At 51.9% G+C, this 23776-nt stretch overlaps 2 pseudogenes; both read right to left on the reverse strand.

Annotated features, from left to right (window-relative positions):
• Nucleotides 1-23776, reverse strand: part of LOC128783030 (zinc finger protein 850-like) — a 281788-nt pseudogene that overhangs the window by 203307 nt on the left and 54705 nt on the right.
• LOC128783052 (zinc finger protein 239-like) lies at nucleotides 4656-6853 on the reverse strand (annotated as a pseudogene).

A 23776-nucleotide genomic window follows, 5' to 3' on the forward strand; every position in this document is an offset into this window, starting at 1 on the left:
ACCAAATCAAACAATGTAGCAATAAAGAAGAGTCTTGGCTTGTGGCTTCTTTCTTCTTTGGCTGAGGTGTAGCATTTCATGGGGAAGAATTGCCTCTTCTGACAATTTCTGACAGAAGTTTTTGGACAGGAGTGCAGCATTTAATTTTCAAGTAGAATAGGGAAATTCTCTCAGTAATGTCATCTCTTTCCATCCTCTGTTGAGACAGTTGCAGGCTGCCAAAGGACATGGTCTGCAATGTGGAACTTGGGGCCAATTTTGTTTTTCTGCCAGAGGATGAGGAGGGGAAGTATCCCAGAATCATGGAATCGTGGCATGGTTTGGCTTGGAAGGGATCTGAAAAATCACACGGCTGCAACCCCCCTGCTGTGGCTGGGCACCCCTTGCACTAGCCCGGCTTGTCTAGAGCTCCGTGCAGCCTGGCCTTGAGCACTGTCAGGGACGGGACAGCCACACCTTCTCTGGGCAACCTGTTCCAGGAGAGTCTTTTTTCTGAATCCCTCTCCTAAACCGACTCTCTTTCCATTTGGATCCATTCTCCCTTGTCCTGTCCTTGCCTGCCCTCCTACAAAGCCCCTGTCCAGCTTTCTTGTAGGTTGCCCTCAGGTCCTGGAAGGCCACAGTTGGATCAAGTCTCAGTCTCTTGCCCAGGTTGAGGAAGCCTTGCAGGAGAGGAGTGTTATCAATACATATTATAATATTGGCTTTTGCAAATATTAAAATGAATTTTATATGTGTAATGTTAAAGTAACTTTGTTCCAAAGATATAGTTTCTAATTTTGTTGTTAATTAAGCTTAGACATAGTAGTGCAATAGCTGATAGAAGTGTGCTTGTGTTAAAATGCCTGCTTGGATGGGATAACATCCAATGAACACAGGATGAGGACACCTGCTACAGATCTGCCAACGATCAGCACTCACCGTCTGAAGGCAGTGTGGACCAAGGCCCGAACTGGAAGTGATAAAGAGAAGGAGCCAAACCCCAGCCAGGAAACACGCATGTTCTGAAAAGGGGGACCCAAGGAGGGGCCATGTAAAATAGTTCCTGGAAAATGTAAACTAGGTTATGGATATGCATAATGGGCTGTGAATAGGCAACAGGCTGATGTGAGGGGGAAAAGGTATTTAAGGGAGATCCCCGAAGGTAACAGGGTGCTCTTGGCTGAGTGCCATGATGCACCCACCCATAAATAACATTTGCTCTGTGGTCCTTGTCTCCCATTGTCCTTTATTAAACTTTTTACATTTTCCCAGGAGAGTGAATGTGTTTTTCACATGGGCTACACATGCTTATACACAATTCTTGGAAGACTAGTAATGTTTTTTGACAATGATTGGGTTAATCTTCACATAATCAAACTTATCCATTTTGCAATATGTCTTGCTCATAGAAGTTGATTCAATCTTCTTGATTCAGTCTTCTTGCAGTCTTGAAAGCTCTGTTTCTTCTTGCCAAGGCATTCTGATTATCAAGTCTTTTATGCTAATCAGGTCCAAAGTTCATCAACTCACTTCTGTCCTGGCAGCATGGCTGTGTCTATGCAAGCAGGGAAACACTAACTGAGAGAATTCCACTAAGGTGAAGGTGGCCTCAGCCTCCCGTGACCGAGCTGCCGGGTATGATCTGTCAGATCCCCTTGAAGGAGCCTCTAGTATGTATGCCCAGGGAAGAAATGGGAACCAGGGCTAGAGGGGCCCTGCCTCGAGCCAGGGAGAGGCACGGGAAAACCAGATCTCTGGTCAGCGTGGATCCGATGGCCTGGCACATCAGAGCCACAGAAATATGAAACCTTAGCTGATACTGGTGCGCAGTGTGCCCTGATACCATGGGGACATGTGGGGGCAGAACCTGTTTCCATTGCCGGGCTGACGGGGGAATCGATCACAGCAATTGACCCTGTTGGGAGCCGAGGTGAGCCTGACTGGGAAGGAGTGGCAGAAACATCCCATTGTGACCGGCCCAGAGGCCCCGTGTATTCCGGGCATCGACTTCCTCCGGAATGGCTACTACAAAGACCCAAAGGGACTCAGGTGGGCTTTTGGCATAGCTGCTGGAGAGGCAGAGGACATGAAGCAGTTGAACACCTTGCCTGGACTATCAGACTGTCTGGAACCGACTGCCCCAGGGGTGGAAGCACAGCCCCACCAGCTGCCATGGACTGATCCAGGCTGCACTGGCAAAGGGTGAAGCTCCAGAACACCTGCAGTACATCGATGGCATCATTGTGTGGGGGAACTCAGCAATGGAAGTATTTGAGAAAGGAGAGAGGATCGTCCAGATTCTGCTGGAAGCCCGGTTTTGGAGAATGCACATTCCTGAGTAAAACCAGATTTTGAGCCCTCTCTACCTGGTCGCCCACAAAAAGATCGATTTCCACTGGGGCCCTGAGCAGCAACAAGCCTTTGCCCAGATCAAGCAGGAGATCGCTCATGCAGTTGCCCTTGGCCCAGTCAGGACGGGACCAGAGGTGAGGAATGTGCTCTACTCTGCAGCCAGGAACAATGGCTTGTCCTGGAGCCTTTGGCAGAAGGTGCCTGGGGAGACTCGAGGCCGACCACTGGGATTCTGGATCCAAAGCTACAGAGGGTCTGAAGCCAAGTACACTCCCACAGAGAAGGGAATCTTGGCTGCCTATGAAGGAGTTCAAGTTGCCTTGGGGGTGATTGGCACAGAAGCACAACTCCTCCTGGCACCCCGACTGCCGGTGCTGGGGTGGATGTTTCAAGGAGAGGTTCCCACATCCTGCCACGCCACCGACACCACACAGAGCAAGTGGATTGCCCTCATCACACAGCACACCCGTATTTGGAACCAGAACTAGGATTTTGGAAATACAAACTGGCCAGAAGGTAAAAAGTTTGGTCTTGCTGATGAAGAGGAGCAGGAACAATTGGCATGGACTGAAGAAACTCCACCATACAACCATCTACCAGCAGAGGAAACACGCTACGCTCTTTTCACGGACGGTTCCAGTCGCATCGTAGGGATGAACCAGAAGTGGAAAGCAGCCGTATGGAGCCCCACACGACAGGCTGCACAAGCTACTGAGGAGAAGGTGGATCAAGTCAACTTGCTGAACTCAAGGCCGTTCAGCTGGCCCTGGCATTGCTGAGAGAGAGAAGTGACCAAAGCTCTGCCTTTATACCAATTCATGGATGGCAGCCAATGCTCTGTGGGGCTGCCTGGAAAGGTGGAAAAGGCCAACTGGCAGCTTAGAGGAAAACCAATCTGGAATGCTGACGAGTGGAAAGACATTGCCTCTCGGGTGGAGAAGGTACGTGTGGAAGTCTGCCATGTAGATGCCAATGTCCGCAAGAGTCGGGCTAATGAGGAGCACCGAAACAACAAGCAGGTAGATCAGGCTGCAAAGACAGAGGTGTCAAAGATAGACTTGGATTGGCATCACAAGGGGCAGTTGTTCCTGGCTCAGTGGGCTCATGATGCCTCAGGTCATCAGGGCAGAGATGCCACCTATAAGTGAGCACGAGACCGAGGGGTGGATCTAAGCATGGACAGTATTTCTCAGGTTATCCATGACTGTGAGACGTGTGCTGTGATCAAGGAGGCCAAGCGGGTGAAGCCCCTGTGCTATGGTGGGCGGGGGTCCAAGTACAAGTATGGGGAGGCCTGGCAGATTGACCACGTCACACTGCCCCAGACACGCCAAGGCAAGCGCTACGTGCTCACCATGGTAGAAGCCACCACGGGATGCTTGGAGACCTCCCCTGTGCCTCACAGCACTGCCCCAACACCATCCTGGGCCTGGAAAAGCAAGTCCTGGGGAGGCATGGCACCCCTGAGAGGACTGAGTCAGACAAGGGGACTCATTTCAAGAGCGGCATTGCCAACACCTGGGCTAGAGAACATGGCATCGAGTGGGTGCACTGAGACCCGTACTGGGGGTGCTCTGGGACCGAGACTGAGACCGAGGTCGGCATCGGGACCAGGATTGCTCCAAGACCGGTGCTGGGATCTGTACCTGGATTGCTCTGGGACCTCCGAGTTCACTCTGGGGAGCTTTGGCTGCACCCCAGAGCAGCACTGGGACTGGGAGGGACTGGGAGGGACTGGGAGGGAGCCCTGAGCAGCGTGGGACCGCCTCCGTTCACAACGTTCAGTGCAGTCATCCCGGTCCAAATGATCCCAGTTTGTATGATCCCAGTCTGGATGGTCCTGATCCACATGGTCCCAGTCTGTGCACTCCCAGTCCATAGGATCCCAGTCCGCATGATCCCAGTCTCTATGGTCCTGCACGGCACACACTCCAAGGGTCTGGAATTCCAGTTCCCAGTAGGGAAACATGTTCCTGCCCTTGAAGGCAAAGCTCTTAAGAAGGGGCCAAAAGCCAAGTGCAGCAAGATCCTACAGTGACATTTCACTGCCAGCCTTCCTAACTTCACCCATGGTTGTTGCAGCTCCTGCACTGGGAATTAAATCAGGGCAGGGTCTTTGGTGGCAGCTGCCCTGGCTCAAGGGAGACACAGAGAGAAAGAGAGCAGGCAAAGAGAGGCAGGAGAGAAAGGAGGACATAAACACAATCAGCTGAGAAGGTGGCACTCTGCAAACAGAACTGCAACGGACTGAAAATGAACGGGACAGAAATCAGTAAGTCTGAAAGTTTTATTCATTATCAAAAACATCCCAGCCACCCAGCTCCACACAATCCCCATCCCACCGCTCCAAATTGGCATCCCACTTCTCCCAATCTCCTTCCAACCCCATCTCAACCTGGCGGCTGTGGAAACAAGTGAGTTTGGCGTGGGATTGAGTTTTTTAGGTGGGAACTAGCCATTTTGAGGTGGGATTGAGCCTATATGAATTAAAATTCAGTTGTTTTCAGTGGGATTGAGTTGTTTTGAGGTGACCCTCTTGGCTTTTGGAGGGCAAAGAGATGGAGTGCACTGCCCAAAATACCCCCAGAACCCACATCTATCTTCCAGTATACCTCCAGAACCCACATCTATCCTCCAGAATATTGTCCCCAGCATAGATCACAGGGAATGTGGGTCACCAGGGCTGTGCCCAGCGTGGGTCCTGCAGTGGGGGATGGAGCTGGAGCAGCACACGAAGCTCTTCCTGCACTTGGGGCACTCGCAGGGCTTCCCTTACCGGTGCCTCCGTTGGTGTTGGGTCAAGGTAGAGCGGTCTGAGAAGCTCTTCCCACACTGGGGACACTCGTAGGGCCTCTCCCCAGTGTGGATGCGCCGGTGGCTGATGAGGTGGGAGTTCCTCCTGAATCCCTTCCCACAGTCGGGGCAGCAGAAGGGCCTCTCCTCCGTGTGAACCAGATAGTGCTTGAGGAGATCGGAGCTGGTCTTAAACCTCTTCCCACACTTGGAACACTCGTAGGGCCTCTCCCCAGTGTGGATCTTCTGGTGGCTGACCAGGTTGGATCTCTGGCTGAAGCTCTTCCCACACTCCCCACACTCGTAGGGCCTCTCCCCAGTGTGGGTCCTCTGGTGCCTCATGAGGTTTTGGTTGTACTTGAATCCCTTCCCACAGTCGGGGCAGCAGAAGGGCCTCTCCTCTGTGTGACTCCGGTAGTGCAGGAGGAGATCGGAGCTGGTCTTAAACCCCTTCCCACACTCAGAACACTCGTAGGGCCGTTCCCCAGTGTGGATCATCTGGTGCACGAGCAGGTTGCAGCTGTGGCTGAAGCTCTTCCCACACTCCCCACACTCGTAGGGCCTCTCCCCAGTGTGGGTCCTCTGGTGCACGATCAGCTGGGAGCTCCACCTGAAGCTCTTCCCACACTCTGAGCACTTGTGGGGCTTCTCCCCATCCTGGAGCTGCTCATGGACCACCAGCTCCGAGCTCTGGTTCCATCTCCGGCCGCCTCCCCGGCCCAGGCTGGGTCTTTCCTCCTCAGATCCCTGTGATCTGCGTTTGCAGCCCCTCCTCGTGCGGCATCTCCAGGGCTTTTCCTCCCCGTTGGGTTCCTGCACCATGGAGCCGCTCAAAACGGCCTCTTCCACGAGGTTCTGCTGCGGGGATTTGTCCTCCCCGCTCTCCATCCTCAGCTCCTGCTCTGGGGGAGGAAGGACAAGGAGAGGGTCTTCCTCTTCTTCGCAGCCTGCCATGTGCTAGGAATGGGAAAGCCTGGTTTGGGGAAAACAAGGGATGAGCATTTTGAGTTTGAAGGTCCCTCTGCCCGAGTCCATCTCTAGAAGTCCCCAGCCACCTGGGCTCCATAAAAACCTCCCAAACACCAAGATTCAGCCCTGAAAAAGCCTCCCAGGAGCTCCCCGTCCCTGCCCCTCCCCATTGCTGTTCGGGCTTCCCCCCTGTCCCAGCTGCTGGGGGTCACGCTTGGATTGGGGGTCCCCCTTCTCCTCGGTGCCCGCCCTCCCTAGGCTGCTGGGAGTCCCAGCAATCCCAAAAGCTCCCCCCTCTTGGCTCTCCCCATTTAGGGCTGCCGGGGCTTTTTGGGCTCCCTTCTCCCCTTCTTCTCTGCTTTGGGCTGCAGCGGCTCCAAGGAGTCCCCCCTGCCCCTCTCCAGGCTCTTGAGGGTCCCGCCCATGGCGGCGCTCCCCCCTCTCTGGGCTCCCCACTTTGGGCTCCTGGGGGACACAGGGCTCTGCTCCTCCAGGCTGCCTCTGCCGGCAGCCGCCACCGGCACCCCCCAATGTCCCCCCAAGGGGCCTTTTCCGCTCAGCTTTGCAGTTCTTCAGTCTCCAAACATTCTCCCAAAAAACCCAACCCAGAGACCCCCCAGGATATCTGGCCCGAGCTCCCCATCCCCGCTCACCTGCGGGATGGGGAGCGATGATCCCACAGGTGGGGGCTGCGAATTCAGGGAGGGCTCGACCGCGTGAATCCTTCTGCTGTCCTTGATCCGCCTTTGTCCCTCCTCTTCCTCTTCCTGCTGCCCCTCCTCTTCCATCCCCCCCCCCCAACCCCACCTCCTTCTCATCTTCCATCCATCCCCTTCCACCCCTCCTCTTCGATCCCCCCTCCTCCTTGTCCATTACCCCACCTCCTTCTCCTATTTCCATCCCCCCTTTCCATCCTCTATAAGCCCACCTCCTTCTCCGCCTCCATCCCTGCCCTTCCCTCCCTCCTCCTCCTCCCCCAGGAGCAGCGACACCCTCGGTGTCCCGTTCCCGCAGCCCTCGCAGCCCGCGGCAGGAGCGGGGATGGAGCCGGGCCAGGTCGGGATGGGCAGCGCGGGGCTCTCGGCTGCTCCCACCCGCTGTTCCAGGGGGGAACCCGGCCCGGGCAAAAGGAGAGGCAAACTGGGAAAACTGGGGGCTGCACATCCCAACTGGGCCTTGCTGGGGACCCAGCCTGGGCACTGCCAGCCCTTGGGGCTCCTCTCGGGACAGCCGGGAGGGGGGAACGCACAGAGGGCTGGGGGATGCCAGGAGTGGCAGCACTGGGAGGGACTGGGCTCCACTGGGATCCTACTGAGGTCATACTGGGAGTGACTGGACTTATACTGGGAGTGTCTGAGAGTGACTGGGAACACACCCTGCACATCATCCCCCATACTCGGGGTGAGTGGCAGCAACTGGGAGCACGGTGGGAGCAAATGGCATCATACTGGCACTGACTGGGTTGATCTAGCTGGAGGCAACTGGGGCCCCAGGAGCCCCAGACCCCTCCACCCCTAAATGGGGTGATGGAAAAGGGGGGAGCTTTTCATATTCCTGGGACTCCTCGGGAGGGTGGAGATTGAGTAGACAGGGAGCCCCAGTCGAAGTGTTACCCCCAGCAGCTGGGACAGGGGAAACATTGAACAGCAAAGGTGAGGGACCAGGGGCAGGGAACTCCTGGGAGGCTTTTTCAGGGCTGAATCTTGGTGTTTGGGAGGTTTTTATGGAGCCCAGGTGGCCGGGGATTTCTAGAGATGGACTTGGGCAGAGGGACCTTCAAAGTCAATGTGCTTATCCCTTGTTTTTCCCAAAGCAGGATTTCCCGTTCCCAAGCCTTGGCTGCATGGAGGAGGAGGCTGTGAGGAAGAGGAAGATGCCCCGAGACAGCCAGGCAGGTGAGGAGGAAGTCAGTGCCCCTTTCCCCCTCTCTCCTGTTCCATCTCCCAGCCCAGCACGGCCCCCGGCTGCAGGACATCCCCGCTGCCGGATTATGGGAAGAGCTTCAGGCAGAGCTCCCACCTGATCCAGCACCTGAGGATCCACACCAGGGAAAGGCCCTACAAGTCTGGGGAGTGTGGGAAGGGTTTCAGCTACAGCTCCCACCTCGTCGTCCACCAACACAGCCACACTGGGGAGAGGCCCTACGAGTGTCCCAAGTGTGCAAAGAGCTTCTCCAGGAGCTCTGACTTGACCCAACACCAACAGAGGCACCGGTAAGGGAAGCCCTGCGAGTGCCCCAAGTGTGGGAAGAGCTTCGTGCACTGCTCCACCTTCATCCCCCATTGGAGCACCCACCAGAGCCCTGGTGACCCACATTCCCTGTGATCTGTGTTGGGAAGACACCTGGCTGCTTGTCCTTTTGGTTTGGCCCTGATTTTCTTTTGATTCATCTTCTTCCCTTTAAAACAGACAAAACTGGGGTAAGAGTCAACAAATTCATCAAAGGCATCTTAAGCCTCACTCTTTGCTATTGTTTCAGGGGAATCTGGGATTCAGGGAGATACTTGGGAGGATCTGCACCACGGGCCATGCACACCCTGAGATCCTCTGCAATTTCCCGGTCTCTGAGCACATCTGGAGGGGCAGCTGTTTGGAGGAGGGAGGGCCCTGGAGCAGCCCCAATAACCTGGTCTTTAGCCTGAATCTCATCCATGACATGGACAAGCATTGCCTCCTGAAGATGCCACTTTCCTGTTGGGAAACAGCCCCACCTGATCCAGCTGTCCCTTCTCCTTCCCCCAGAGATGGAAGGAGAGGCTGTGCTGAAGGCTGAGTTTCCCAGAGCAAGCAGTGGCCCATTGGCAGCCTCTGCTGCAGGAAGGGAGGCGATGCCAGGCACAGTCACAGGAGGTTATTGCTGTGCCTCTGGGCCTGAGCCCTGCTGAGGGGACATGGAACAACTTTCTGTTAAGGTCCTCCTCCATGGAAGAACGCAGACACTGGAGACAAGAAATCTCTGGAGGCTGCCAGACACCTGGACCAGATGCTGAGTGATCTGGAGAGACGCCGTGGTGGGTGCATTTCCCTCAGCCTTCCCCTGGGACTCAGCAGCCAGGGGCTTTCCCTGCACATCTGGACACGCCGTGCCCGGCACAGTGGGAAGGGATCCATGGCAGCCTGGCTGCCCCGCTGCTGCTTTCCTGCCCTGCAGGGCTGTTTCCCAGCCTGGCCTGGCTGCAGCTTCTCCCCAGCCTCTGCAGGAAGGCATTTGGCATCAGATGGCAGGGAGCCCAAACTGCACCACGGGCCTGCAATCCCCTGCAATTTCCCGGTCTCCGGGTAGATCAGGAGTGGCACCTGTTTGGAGAAGGGAGGGCCCTGTGGCAGCCCCAAGAGCTGTGGCCTTTTCCTGATCCTTATCCATGTCTTTGAAAAGTGGAACTTGCTGAAGATGCCATCTCTCCAATGGGGAATGGTTCCACCTGATCCAGCTGTCCCTTTTCCTTTCTCCAGAGATGGACCAAAGGGCTTTGCTGAAGGCAGCACTTCCTGAAGGAAGCAATGGCTCCGTGCCAGCCCCCGATACACGAAGGGAGGAGATGCCAGACAGTGCCACAGAAGGTGATTGCTGTGCCAGGCTCAGCCAGGCTGAGCAATCCTGCTGGGGTCCCTCAGTGGGAGACACGTCCCGAAACCTGGGAGTGGCTGCACGGGGTGCCCATGGTGGGGAAAGAGCAGAGAGGGAGAGCAAGGCTCCCGTGTGTCCTGACAGGGCCTGACTCTGTCCCCTGGGGCTGGGGGAGCTGTCCCAGGGCAGGGAGGGCCAGGGCTGGCAGGGGCTGCTCAGGGATGGGTTTGGCCCATGTCCCTCGAAGCAGCGACTGCCCAAGCAGCTGCGCTGGCCCCGGGCTCTCCTCCCGGCCTGCTGGGCTTTGTTGGGTGGCACAGCCTGTGCCAAGGGGCGGCAAGGGGCCTGCAGGCCCCAGCTCTGGGGGAAACAGAGAACATCCTGGCCGTGTCCACCGTGCTGCCAGCTCGGCAGCGCAGCACAGCACGGGCTCACGCTCCCCACTGCTCCCACAGACGTTATCACTGAAACAAGAATATTTGCCCCCGGATCCAGTGCGCCTCCCAAGAATTGTCTGCCCCCAGGATGTGCGCAGGTCCTGCATGATAGGCACGGTGGTGACACTGTTCACCGTGCCCCTCGTGCTGATCGGCTGCTATCTTGGCATTCGGAAGCTGTACCAGAGCAGACGGTCAGTTGTTGATTTTTCTCCACAGCTTTCTTGTAACTCTGCTCATAGCATTGGTAGCCTGACTCGTAGTCATGCTGCACTGGAGCTGTGGCCAGTCCGTGGTTGTCCAAAGAACTCTGCTGAGGGCTCTGCTGCTGCCCAGTGCTTTCATTGGCCTCTTCATTGCTGGGCCTTGTCCTGGGGGGCCCGCTGGGGCTGCAGCCAGTGCTGGCTCCCACTGAGGCTGCCAGGCCAAGAGCAGCCCCGGGGGCACAGGGCAGAGGCAGAGCAAGTTCTCAACAGTATTTGGGCCACACAGCTCAGGACAGGACAGTGCTTATTCAGTAGCTCATGTAAAGTTTCATGGTGACAGTGATGTTACCGGACAAGCAAATCTGCTCCAGTTCAGTGTTCAAACAAATCCAACCTGATGAAGGTTTGGCTTTGGCCTTGAGGCTTTGCTCTTTGTGTGAGCCCTGTTCTGGATTGATTCCCACTCAGTCTTGGAGCCTGTTTGGGTGAAGGCTCAACCCGGCCCTGACCCTTGGCAGTTCTGGGCTCAAAGGCACCGCTGAGGCCGCACTGCACGTGACTGGGCTTCAGGGCTCCATTATCAAAAGCCTTTGAGAAGTTTAAATTACTGTATTCTTACTATTTGGTTTCTTTTCCAGTGCTTTTTCCAGTTATTTGATATAGTGAATTATGGCATAATTTCCCCATGGCTGAATTATAAAACAAACTATAAAATGGAATAATTTTTACACTCTTATGTCTTTCACAGACTCATGAAACTTATGTTGGTTTGATGTGACCTACAGAAGAGTTTTGCTTTGCTTTTAATTCCAACAAGCAGCAGAGCTGGAACCTGTTGAGAGGAGTCTCTTCACTTCATAGCTAAAGCAAACCGCCAGCGTTCTTTTTTTCTAGCTCTGGGCAGGAAAATAAAAATCTATCAGCAGAATATACTCGAGTGAAGTAACTGATATAAATTAGGGATTTGGTCTGTTTGCTCCCTAAGCCCTGAGTTCCTCAGAGCTGCAGCTCCCTGCTCTCTCTGCAGACAGAGGCTGGCTGTGGATGACAGTCACGTGTCTGGCCTGGTGCACACCAAGTGCACACACAAGCTGAGGGATCATCCCTGCACGCCCCATCCTGGAAGAACCGAGGTCATTGATGAATCTGACACAGTTTTATGGCACGGCAGCAAAAGAAGGCAAAAGAAAGGCTACAATTGGTACCATTCCAAGCCCTTGATATTTTGCCGTGTGTAATGGAGATAGGAACTACAAGTTTCCTATTCATGCACAATTTGCTGTCTGAGAGCACTCCATTCTCAAAGTCACAGGGGCTTGCAGGTCTGTGTCTGAGATGACTTTAAAAACAAAAACAACCTTTATGTGCAACACCTGTGTATCAAAATTTGACAATACAAATCACAAGCTGATTTCTGCTGTTAAGTTGATGAAAAAAAACCCAAAAAGCAAAAGTAAAACCGTGACCAAATAGAACAGGCAAAAACAACAACCACCAAGAAAACAAGAAAACCAACAGAAACATCCCCACAAATCCAGAAAAAGATAAAAATCAGGTGAAGGAGGCAGAGCTCCTAGAGCAACAAATGGGCAGAGGAACTACAGGAAGGACAGATCATAAAAAAGGAGAGGTAAGAAGTAGCTATGGCATCAAACTAGCCAGGGCATGTGAGATAGTGTTCTCACCCTTCTGAAAACAATCTGACATAAAAATGAACAGAAAAGAAATGATGACGATTGTGATAATGGGAGTCTGCATGTTTAGCTTTAATATATCCATTGTGTGTGAGTTGTGTTTTCCTTGTTAAGTCACATCATCTGGCAAGGGTTTTTATCTGTGCAAAGAAAAATACTGCAGTGGAAAAGGAGGCTGGCTGGGAAAACATGAAAAGCAAGAGCTAAAAATAAAGTACTCATTTTTAATATGTGGTTTGGTTGGTTTGCTGGTTGTTCATGGGTTTTTTGTCTGTCTTTGGAAGCAGCCCCTCGGATGTTAATGCACGCAACAAGTCCTTTGTAAAGGGCTGTCTTTGCAAAAAACCTGCCAGTTCTGTGATGCAAGACAGAAACGGCTTCCCTTGGGCGACACCCAGGATGTTATAAATAAATTCACTTTCAAAGGTGGAGTTCTTAATGGTTAATTATTACAATAAGTTGTTATGGATTGTTAATGAATATAATGAGTTGTTATATAATTCATGGGATGAGTTGTTGAGTGGAATGTACAGTTGTTGAAGTGTATGTATATGGCTACTAAACAGAGAAAGGGGGGTGGCAATAAGGTAAGAATCTTCTAGAAAAGTGACATCATAGGGCGATGACAGCAACTGGAACTACGATTGGGAAATGAGCCACCCAGTAAGTTTGCTGTGTTCCAAAATGATTGGTCAGGACTGCACCATCTTACAGAGCAATCAGCCACCAAGAAAAGGACCGGTGGGCAAGAGGATCCAAAGCGCACCAATCGAGCACCCCCAAGAGACTTTAAAAAATCCCTGGGTGCGGAGCAGCCGGGCTCTTTCGAGGGCACCTCGTGCCCGCAGGAACACCTTGTCACACAGCGCTGTTAGAGCTACCTCTGGCTTGTGGCGCAGGCCCTAGGTGTCATGGATAGAGTTTGTTAAAGCGGTTATGCAATGCTGTTCTCAATACTGTACACTTATCTGTTTTCTATATAATGTTAAGAGCTGATGGGTTGTTGTTGAAGTTATGACTTACCTGTATTATCTTTCTGTATCCTGAAACCCAGATCCTTGTAAACCCTCTCCCTCGCGTCGGGTACTCCTGCCGCTGCTCCCCGAGAAGGTTTCCGGGTTCCCAAGATGCCTCGCGGAGAGTGCATATTAATTATCATACCTCCAGAATTACTAAAATCTGGATTATCCCTAGAAAGCGAGCCCAGAACTACAAATTACCAGTGCCCATGGATCGGGGACAGTCCCTAGTAGCAGGAAGAGTGCATAAAAACATTCCAGACTGGTCACTGCAACTTAGAAGAAGCCTAAAGAGGATCACCTCCTAAGACTGCGAGCCGATTGACGAGTCTCGGACGTGTTCCGAAGAAGGTGGAGACTTCCGACCCTGCCGGTATCCGACAGGATCGAGGCCCTTCCTCCGTTCGCCGGCTCAAGGGAGCAGCGGTGGCGTCGCGAACCCCGAGCCCCCTACCCCTTAAGCTGAAATCTCTTAATAAAGGCCTGTTTGGTTGGAGCACAAGGTCTCCTAGGCCCATTTATTTCAACTGGGGGCTCGTCCGGGATTCGCCACGCCCACGAGGGACGAAGAGGACTGGCCATCCACTCCGGACTTCGGGGGACTTGCTGGCCACACCCGGACGACGAGATCTCCTTAAGGGAGGAGACGGCGAGAACACGGAGCGTCGGAGCGGTAAGCCCCTCCGGCGGCGGGACACGGGAGGCGTGCGAGTGTGAGTGTGAGTGAGACGGGGGCCGGCAGTTCGGACCCCCGAAGCGTTGGGGACCCCCTAGTACCGCGGTTTCGGACTCCCGCGAGGGGGCCGGCCGGGAACGGGGGGAAGCGGGTGGAGGCCCGAACAGGGCCCGGTGAAGCGCAAGAGGCGTCTCCCTTCGGGGTCGAACAAGAGGGTTCCCCCGGAAAAGGTCGTGGGGTGAAGGGAGGGACGTCCTAGGCCCCGCTAGGACCGAGCCCCACAGGAGGCGCGGGGAGGGAAGAGAGAGCGTGAGGGCTCCGATAGGGACTTGACCCGTGAAGGGGTTACAGGGAGGGAGCGAGGACGCGAGTGCTTCCGTTAGGACCCGGCCTCTAGGTAGGAACCCGGCAGTGCCGGAAGGGGTGAGCGCTGCCCCGCTGGGACCGGGAGTCGGGTTCCCTGGAGAAGGGAGAGTTGAGGACCGGGGGAGGGAGTAGCCCGCCAGGACCCCGTTCCAAGGCTTCCCCGCCCTAGGTGTGACCGCTAGGACCCGGCAGGAACGTGTGGGGAGGTACCCTAGGGTTTTCTTTTTGTTGTTCTGTTAGGGAGAGACTTTAGGAACTTTTGTTTGAAGGTTAGTGTGTTTGAAAGGATTGTAAGTTACGTTAAGGTTTGTGTTGCTTGTCATTGGCTTTCATTTCGGGTAGAGGCAAGGTACTTTTTGGTGAGTATAACTTTTGTTTGAGGGTTTGTAAGTTAAGTACTTTTTGTGTATAAAATGGGACAGTGCACCAGCATTAAGAGCCCTCGGGGGAGAAGGAGGAGGAAGGAGAAAAGCATTCCCCCAAACAGCCCCCTTGGGAGAATGTTAGATAGGTGGGATGAGGATGAGTTGACCCGAGGATTGGACAAGATTAGAATGGTTCAGCTGTGTGTTGAGGTATGGCCGCGACAAGAATAGAGTGGCCGTGGTTTGGTTCAGAGGACGAGTGGATGTGCTCCCAACTAATACGGAGTTTGTACGATCAGACAGAACGGAACGAGGAACAGCTTACTTATGCTGCATGTTGGGGAAAAGGGAGGTTTAGGAATAAGCCAGTTAAAGTTTGTAGACTAAAGGAAAAGAAACGGGAGACTGGGGAGGAGGAAGAGGAAAATAGTAGACCTTGGGATCCTCTTGACCATCTGCCACCTCCCCTGTATCCGGTAACTCCCCCAGAGATCCAAAATCCTATTCCTTTACCCCCTCCACCTAACCGAAACCCTATTCCTTTACCCCCTCCGCCTAACCTTGTCCCTGAGCTTGATACACCCCATCGGCCTCTTGATTCCCAGACTTTTGTCCCTGTACCCTCTCCTCTTCCTCCAGAACCCCTCAACCCAATTTTATTACCCCTCAATCCTGCGACCCCTATTCCCCAGGTACATACCCCTAACACGTCTGCCACACGCCGACCCAGTAGTTTTCCACATAACCCTGTCGCTAACCTCTCCCCGGGAATTACAGAACAGAAGGAAAACTTAGAACATCCCTTAGCGAATATTGCCACTCCCCTATTTAGTTCACCCGCGCCAGGAGTAGTTCCTAGACCCCCACCTCAGTGGGAAGGAAACCCCCATCAAGTGGAAGACCAGGTTGAAGTGGAAACCCCGCGGATGGAAAGTATAGAAATGGGTGGAGAGGATGGACCATATCGGAATACACGCTCTAGGGTTGGACAGGCTAGCCGGTTGTTCCCATTGAGGGAGGTACCCATGGGAGGAATGGCGGGTGGAGTAGGGTATGTTAATGCTCCCCTCACTTCCTCGGAGGTGAGAGGTTTTAAGAAGGAGATGAACAATTTGATAGAAGACCCCGTGGGAGTCTCACAGCAGGTGGACCAATTTTTAGGACCTAACATCTACACTTGGGGGGAGCTTAACTCGATCTTGAAAATATTGTTTAGCCCAGAGGAGGTCCGATTGGTTCGAGCAGCAGCCATAAGGATATGGGAGAGAGAGAATCAGGCAGGGGTCCCTGGGGAGCGTAAGTTACCTTTAGCGGACCCAGGGTGGAACCCTAACCGGCCCCAGGGGAGAAGGGATATGGAAGAGTATAGAACATTGATTATAAGAGGAATGAAAGAAGCAGTACCGAAGGGGACTAATTCAAAATTGGCCTTCGACTGCTGCCAGGATAAAGAGGAGACCCCTGCCGCCTGGCTGGGGAGGTTGAAAAGGAATTTTCAACAGTATTCCAACATAGACCCTGAGAGCCAGGAAGGGCAGGTGTTGTTAAAAGTACAGTTCGTATCGAAAGCATGGCCGGATATCCGTAGGAAATTAGAAAAGATGGACGATTGGCAAGAGAGGGATATGAATGAATTATTGAAGGAGGCTTTAAAGGTGTATTTAAGAAGAGAGGAAGAGAAGGCAAAGAGTAAGGCGAGGGTAATGGTGGGCATTGCAAGAGAGAGCCTGGAATCGGAAAAAGGAGCGGCAGTTAGACCGAAAAATGGTGTAGCCTCTGGTTATGCGGAGAGAGCAAACAGGGATATCCCAACTCCCCAGAGGAAGCAGAAAATGAGAAGGACCGAAGGGGCGAGGTGCTTCTATTGTGATGAGGTAGGCCATTTCAAGAGAAATTGCCCGAAGGCTTCTAGGGACGAGGCCATCATGCGGGAACAAGAAACCTTGGAAAGAATCCTGCGGGGGGAGGATTAGGGGTGTCGGGGGCTCTTTGTTTTAGGGGACCATGTATTCCATCAATTAGAGCCCTTGATAACTTTAGAGGTAGGTCCCCAACACCAAGAGTTAGAATTTTTAGTAGATACTGGTGCAGATAGATCAAGCATCAATATAATTCCATCAGGTGTAGAGGCGGGAGAAAAGAAGTGCGAGATTGTAGGAGCAGAAGGGAAGCCTTTCTTTGCGACAGTATTAGAGGAAGTATTAGTGAGTGGAAACTCTCGGACTGGACAAGTAGATTTAGTTTACTTGCCTGACCTAGACACTAACTTGCTGGGGCGAGACCTACAAGTACAGCTGGGATTGGGAGTGATACCCCAAGAGGGAAGGATGGTAGTGAAGATGTTGCGGCTGACCGAGACGGACTCAAGGGATATTGATCCCAGAGTATGGGCGGAACCAGGAAAGTACGGGAGGCTAGACATTCCCCCTTTGGAGGTAGAAATTACTGAGGGACCACCCATACAGGTTAAGCAATACCCTTTGTCAGCAGAAAGTCGGAAGGGACTAGAACCAATCATCCAATCATTAATGAAGGAGGGAGTCCTAGAAGTATGCATGTCCCCCCACAATACTCCCGTATTGGCGGTAAAGAAGGCTGGAGGAAAGTACCGCCTAGTACAAGATCTCCGGGAAGTGAATAAGAGAACTGTGGCCAAACACCCCACGGTCCCGGATCCCTATACTTTATTAAGCAGAATTCCTCCTAACCATGCCTGGTTTACCACAATTGACCTGAAAGATGCATTCTGGGCTTGCCCTTTGGCAGAAGGAAGCCGAGATTGGTTCGCATTCCACTGGGAAAGCCCAGACGGGAATCGACGCATGCAGTTAAGGTGGACTAGGCTGCCCCAAGGATACTGTGAATCACCCAATCTATTTGGGCAGGTATTAGAAAAGGTACTAGAGACCTTCACCCCAGAGGGAGACGTACAGATATTACAGTACGTAGATGACATCTTGGTCTCGGGGAAGGACGAGGAATCTGTCCGAAGCACTAGTTTGAAACTGTTAAATTATTTAGGAACTATTGGACTGAAAGCATCAAAGGATAAACTTCAATTTGTCGAGCAGCAGGTGACATATCTCGGACATATAATTGGACCAGGATATAAACGATTGACACCAGAGAGGATCTCAGGTATAGTTAACATTTCGGCCCCAAAGACTAAAAGAGATGTCCGTAAAATCATAGGCCTATTTGGATACTGCAAATTTTGGATAGAAAACTATACCCAGAGAGTTAAATTTTTGTATGAAAAACTAGTGCTTCCAGATCCGGTGGGGTGGACACAGGAAGACGATGAGAGGCTAGTCGAGTTGAAAAACGCATTGGTCACCGCTCCTGTCTTAGGGTTACCCGACTTGGAAAGGGAATTTCACCTGTTCATCAATGCAGATGAGGGAGTCGCCTATGGAGTATTAGCACAAGAGTGGGCAGGATGTAAGAAGCCTGTGGCATATCTATCAAAAATTTTAGACCCAGTAGCCAGAGGCTGGCCAACCTGCTTGCAGGCGGTAGCGGCGGCAGCAATCTTGGGAGAAGAAGCCAAGAAACTGACATTCCATGGCAAGATAAAGATGTATACCCCTCACGATATAAAAGCGATACTCTCCCAAGGGGCACATAAATGGCTCTCGGATTCACGAATGTTAAAATACGAGATCATGCTCATGGAGGCAGATAACTTAGAATTGGTAACAGCGAAATTGGTGAATCCTGCCCAGTTTTTATCCGGGGAGCCAGCCCCAGATATAGAACACCTGTGCATAGAGGCCGTAAGTTTACAGACGAAGGTGAGGATGGATCTAAAGGAAACACCCTTAAATCACGGCGATGCTTATTTCTGCGACGGGTCATCTAGGGTAATAGAGGGAAAAAGGAAGTCGGGGTATGCGGTGGTGAAAGTGGCAGAGAATGGGAATATGGAAGTGGTAGAGAAGAGAAAATTGCCAGCATCGTGGTCCGCTCAGGTGTGTGAACTGTATGCATTGAAACGAGGGTTAGAACTGCTTGAGCATAAGAGTGGGACAATATACACGGATTCGAGGTATGCTTTCGGGGTGGCACATACGTTTGGAAAAATCTGGGAAGAGAGGGGTTATTTAAACTCAAAAGGAAAGGATTTAGCACACCGGGAACTGATAAAGGAGATCTTAGAAGCCTTGTTACTACCAGAGGAAGTTGCCATCGTACATGTGAGGGGTCACCAGAAGGGAGACACATTAGTCGCTAGGGGAAATCGGGCAGCAGACATAGCAGCTAAAGAAGCCGCCCAAACCCAAGAAGAATTAGGGGGAATCTTTACATTAAAAGGAACCCCTACAGATGAGGAGGGAAGCCCCAAAGGGGGAGGGATGGTGTTCTTGGATGACCAAGATAAAAAGGCTATCCAAGAACTAGAGCTTCAGCAAAATTCTAGAGGGGAATGGAAACTCCCGGATGGGAGGAAGTTTTTATGCAAAGCTCTAGCGAGAAACATCATAACTGAATTACACCGTCTCACCCATTGGGGGGTGCAAGGGCTCTGCGACCACTTTTTAAGAGAATATGTGTGTACAGGGGTGTATGACATCGCCAAAGCAGTGACAAAAGGGTGTGTGATATGCCAACGAGTAGATCAAAAAGTCATGAGGAAACCTTTGCCGGGTGGGGGTAAGCTGGCAGAAAGACCGTTCCAGAGAATCCAAATTGATTTCACAGATATGCCACCGGCAAGAGGATTCAAACACTTGCTAGTAATAGTAGACCACCTGACCCACTGGCTGGAGGCATTCCCCACCCGAAATGAGACATCGGGGACGGTGGTAAAAATATTATTAGAAGAGATTATTCCCAGGTACGGGATAATAAATACCATAGACTCGGACCGGGGCCCCCATTTTACAGCCAAGGTTTTGCAGGACACTATAAGAGCCTTAGGGGTCCATTGGAGGTTACACACCCCATGGCACCCCCAAAGTTCGGGGCGAGTTGAAAGAATGAACCGAAGTATAAAGACCACTATTACTAAATTAATGTTAGAGACGAAGATGGATTGGGTAAAATGCCTACCCCTGGCACTGCTAAGAATAAGGACGAGGCCCAGGGCGGATGTGGGAGTGTCTCCATATGAAATGCTGTTTGGTTTACCATTCCTCATTTCTCCGTATAGTACGGGACAGTACGTAGAAGGGGAAGAGGTCACTCAACAATATCTGAGAACAATAGTGGAGACCCTTGGAAAACTCCGGAAACGAGGGTATCTTCCCCAAACTCCCCCTCTGGAGGTGAATGTGCACAATATTAACCCCGGAGATTGGGTCCTAATAAGAACTTGGACACATACTCCCCTAACACCCCGGTTTGAAGGGCCATACCAAGTGCTGTTAACCACCCATACAGCGGTCCGGACACAGGAAAAGGGGTGGACCCATATTAACAGAGTGAAAGGACCTGTGGCACCACCGAGAGGAGACCGGGATCCCAACATTCCCACAGACACCTCTACAGCCTGGACAGCTACATCGATCCAGGATCTGAAGATAAAACTGAGGAAAGTTCCCCAAAACTAACCTTGGTTTCAGACTGTTCTCTGAATTGTTAACCTAGCAAGAAGTTATACCAGTTCTGTAAGAGTTTTTTTGATAAGTTATACTTACACGATTACCTAGGATCTTTATCTTCCATCGGGCGGAGATCCCCTTTAGAGAGGGAAATTTAAGATAAAGGGAGGGTGCAGAACGGGGCCAGGGAAATGGGCACCCTGAGACAAAGAGGAGGCGGCTCAGAGGAGGCAAGACCGGGGGAGGCCAGAAGAGAAAGAAAGGCTCCTACCGGACTCCGGAGAGCGAGAGTTCTCTCTCTGAGAGGGGTTGTGATAGCAGTCATTATGATGTTGAGTTTTGTAGGGGGAAAAGAAATAGACCCCTGTGTAAAATGCTATCACCCCATATACGATGGAGAGAACGTGGAATCTCTAGTTCGGGTGCATACCAACCTGAGCCCCGTATGCTATAATAGTTCCCAATTGGATGTATGCCGAGAGGGAGGAAAAACTTATTGGATGACTAGAAACATTGCCTCTTTTAGGCAGAGACTCTTAGGGAACTGCCCTATGAAAGATACTTGGTTATGTTTTGAAAAGAAAGAAGAAGGAGTATCAAGTGGAATAGATATGATAAAGGAAAAGAGAGTTGAGATGGAGACTGGAAATAAAGACTGGGGAAGCCTGGGAGGGAAGAACCTATTTATAGACCTGATGGAGAGAATTAGTAAAGAATTGAACGTAACAGACTGTTGGATTTGTGGGGGTACACGAATGACAGACGTGTGGCCATGGGAAGGGGTGAGTTTGGGACCTAAGGAAGTATTGGAAGTACAGCAAGTAGAAGAGGGTCGGAGTAAGTTGGAAAAGAGAAGGAAAGAGAAGTGGGAGTTGAAAGCGGAAGTTATCGGGGAGGAATGTATCTTGAGAACTGGAGAAAAATTCCATACCCTTGTAGGAAAATTGGCTTGTAAGAGGTATCTGATTACCAAGGGGATCCCCTTCTTCACTCGGTGGGTACCCCAAGAACCAAATAGATACTGGACAAGAAATAAAAAGGAGAGGGGATGCATTTACAACGAGAGAAGCAACCTTTATGAATGTGCAGAGGAGAGAGCAAATCCTTTTAAAGGAGTAGGATCTATAGCTAAATTTTGGGATCTCCCTCATGAGGTTAAGGAGGAGTTTTGGGAAGCCCCAGAAGGTTTATTTTGGATTTGTGGGAGGGCGGCATACACCCACCTTCCCGGAGATTGGAAGGGGAGTTGTACAGTAGGGGCCATAAAACCTAGCTTCTTTCTACTACCCAAGGGAGCTGGTCAAAATCTGGGGGTTCCTGTTTATGACGATCTGAGGAAACTAAATCGAAAAAGAAAGAGGAGTTTGATTGATATCGGGGGCACCCAACAGTGGAAAGGGCAAGTATGGACCCCAGATGAGATTATAAAGACCTATGGGCCGGCCACCTGGGCCCAAGATGGATCATGGGGCTACCGGACTCCGATATATATGTTAAATAGAATCATCAGGTTGCAAGCAGTCCTAGAAACAGTGTCCAACAGAACAGCTTTAGCCTTCGACTATGTCAGTGAGCAGTTATCTCAGACTCGAACAGTAGTTTACCAGATAAGACTAGCAGTAGACTACCTCCTGGCAGATGAAGGAGGGATCTGTGGCAAGTTTAACACCACAGAATGCTGTTTAGAAATCAATGACCGAAGTGAGGTAATCAGGAACATATCACAAGAAATAAGGAAGATTGCGCATGTAGGAACGCAGGAATGGTCCTCTCTCTTAGAAACAGATTGGTGGGATAACTTCTGGGGATGGAAAGGTGCATGGTGGAAGAAAGTGGTTGTTATTGGGATAATGGGACTAGCGGGATTACTGTTTCTTCCTTGTATTATCCCCTGCTTAACCCGATTGATTATATCAATAATCCAGTCCAGTCATTCGGTTCCCACAGAGAGCGCTAAGATCATGAAATTAGAAGATGTGGGAAGGAAAGAGGCTAGAAAGCTGTATGCCAGATATAAGAAATGGGGAAAGCTATACGAAAGAGAAATAAATACAGCTGGTTGACGCGGGCTGAAGCCCGGTCAAAGAGAAAGAGGGGGGAGTTGTCATGGATAGAGTTTGTTAAAGCGGTTATGCAATGCTGTTCTCAATACTGTACACTTATCTGTTTTCTATATAATGTTAAGAGCTGATGGGTTGTTGTTGAAGTTATGACTTACCTGTATTATCTTTCTGTATCCTGAAACCCAGATCCTTGTAAACCCTCTCCCTCGCGTCGGGTACTCCTGCCGCTGCTCCCCGAGAAGGTTTCCGGGTTCCCAAGATGCCTCGCGGAGAGTGCATATTAATTATCATACCTCCAGAATTACTAAAATCTGGATTATCCCTAGAAAGCGAGCCCAGAACTACAAATTACCAGTGCCCATGGATCGGGGACAGTCCCTAGTAGCAGGAAGAGTGCATAAAAACATTCCAGACTGGTCACTGCAACTTAGAAGAAGCCTAAAGAGGATCACCTCCTAAGACTGCGAGCCGATTGACGAGTCTCGGACGTGTTCCGAAGAAGGTGGAGACTTCCGACCCTGCCGGTATCCGACAGGATCGAGGCCCTTCCTCCGTTCGCCGGCTCAAGGGAGCAGCGGTGGCGTCGCGAACCCTGAGCCCCCTACCCCTTAAGCTGAAATCTCTTAATAAAGGCCTGTTTGGTTGGAGCACAAGGTCTCCTAGGCCCATTTATTTCACTAGGCTTACCCTGAGGCCTCGGCCTCTGTTGTTCTAAGTTTTAATGAACAGGCACATTTTTTATAAAAGTCATCAGCCTCCTTTTAATTGCATTTTGCCTGTTTACCACAAGGAGGCCCAGCAGCTCCTTGCTGAGGGCCCATTTCATGCAAGAACTGGCATTCAGAATATTGAATCAATTCAAAAGAAAAGGGTGGGGGAAGGCGGCAATGAGGTGGCCTCAAAGGTTCAACTCTGCACTCTGTTTTTGTCACCAACATTAGCCAAGTTCCTGTGCTTGTTTTCCTGGAGAATTTGTAGTCAAAAGAACTTCAGTGCCTTTGATCAAATCAGTCTTAAGAGCAGCTTGGGGCTGGGTCAGTCATTGAGACCTGAGCACGGACTGGGGTCCAGCCAACAAAAGAACATTAGCTGCAGGCCACTCCTAGAGCTTTTCCTCATAATGAGCGCAAAGCCTTTATTTTTGCAAAGAGAGGGATGTTGGGGGGATTTTTGCCCCATCAGGCCGAGGCACAAGGCTCTGCATCCTCCCAGGGAACAGAGCCAGCCCCCTTGAGAGCCAGAAGGCGCGGCCTCACTTGTAGCCCCGGTGCCTCCTGTGGCCCAGGGCACGGCCCTGGCTGGAAATGTCTTGGGCTGCAGCACAGGGCCAGGGCGGAGCTCAGCAGCCTCATCGGAGCCCAGGGCCGCGGCCCTTCCCTGCCGGGGCCCTGGCCTGGCCCGGCCCGGCCCGGCCCGGCCTGAGCAGCCCGGCCTGGCCCCAGGGGATGGGCTCCGCCCGGCCTCTGTGCCCACAGCCTTTTGGGCCCCAGGCTTTGCAAGAGGCTTTCTCCCCGCCTTGCAAAACCTTGGCCAAGTGTCCCTGTGCTGTGCTGTGAAGAGTAAAAAACCCCCTGACATATACCCTGGTGCACAGCTCATGAGGGATCCCTGCACAGCTTAGGAGAGGCCAGAAATACTCCTGTGTGCCTCATGAGGGATCCCTGCACAGCTCAGCAGAGAGCCCAAAACATCCCTGTGTGCCTCATGAGGGATCCCTGCACAGCTCAGCAGAGAGCCCAAAAC

Source organism: Vidua chalybeata, unplaced genomic scaffold, assembly GCF_026979565.1.
Source record: "Vidua chalybeata isolate OUT-0048 unplaced genomic scaffold, bVidCha1 merged haplotype W_reject_10, whole genome shotgun sequence".
NCBI lineage: Eukaryota > Metazoa > Chordata > Aves > Passeriformes > Viduidae > Vidua > Vidua chalybeata.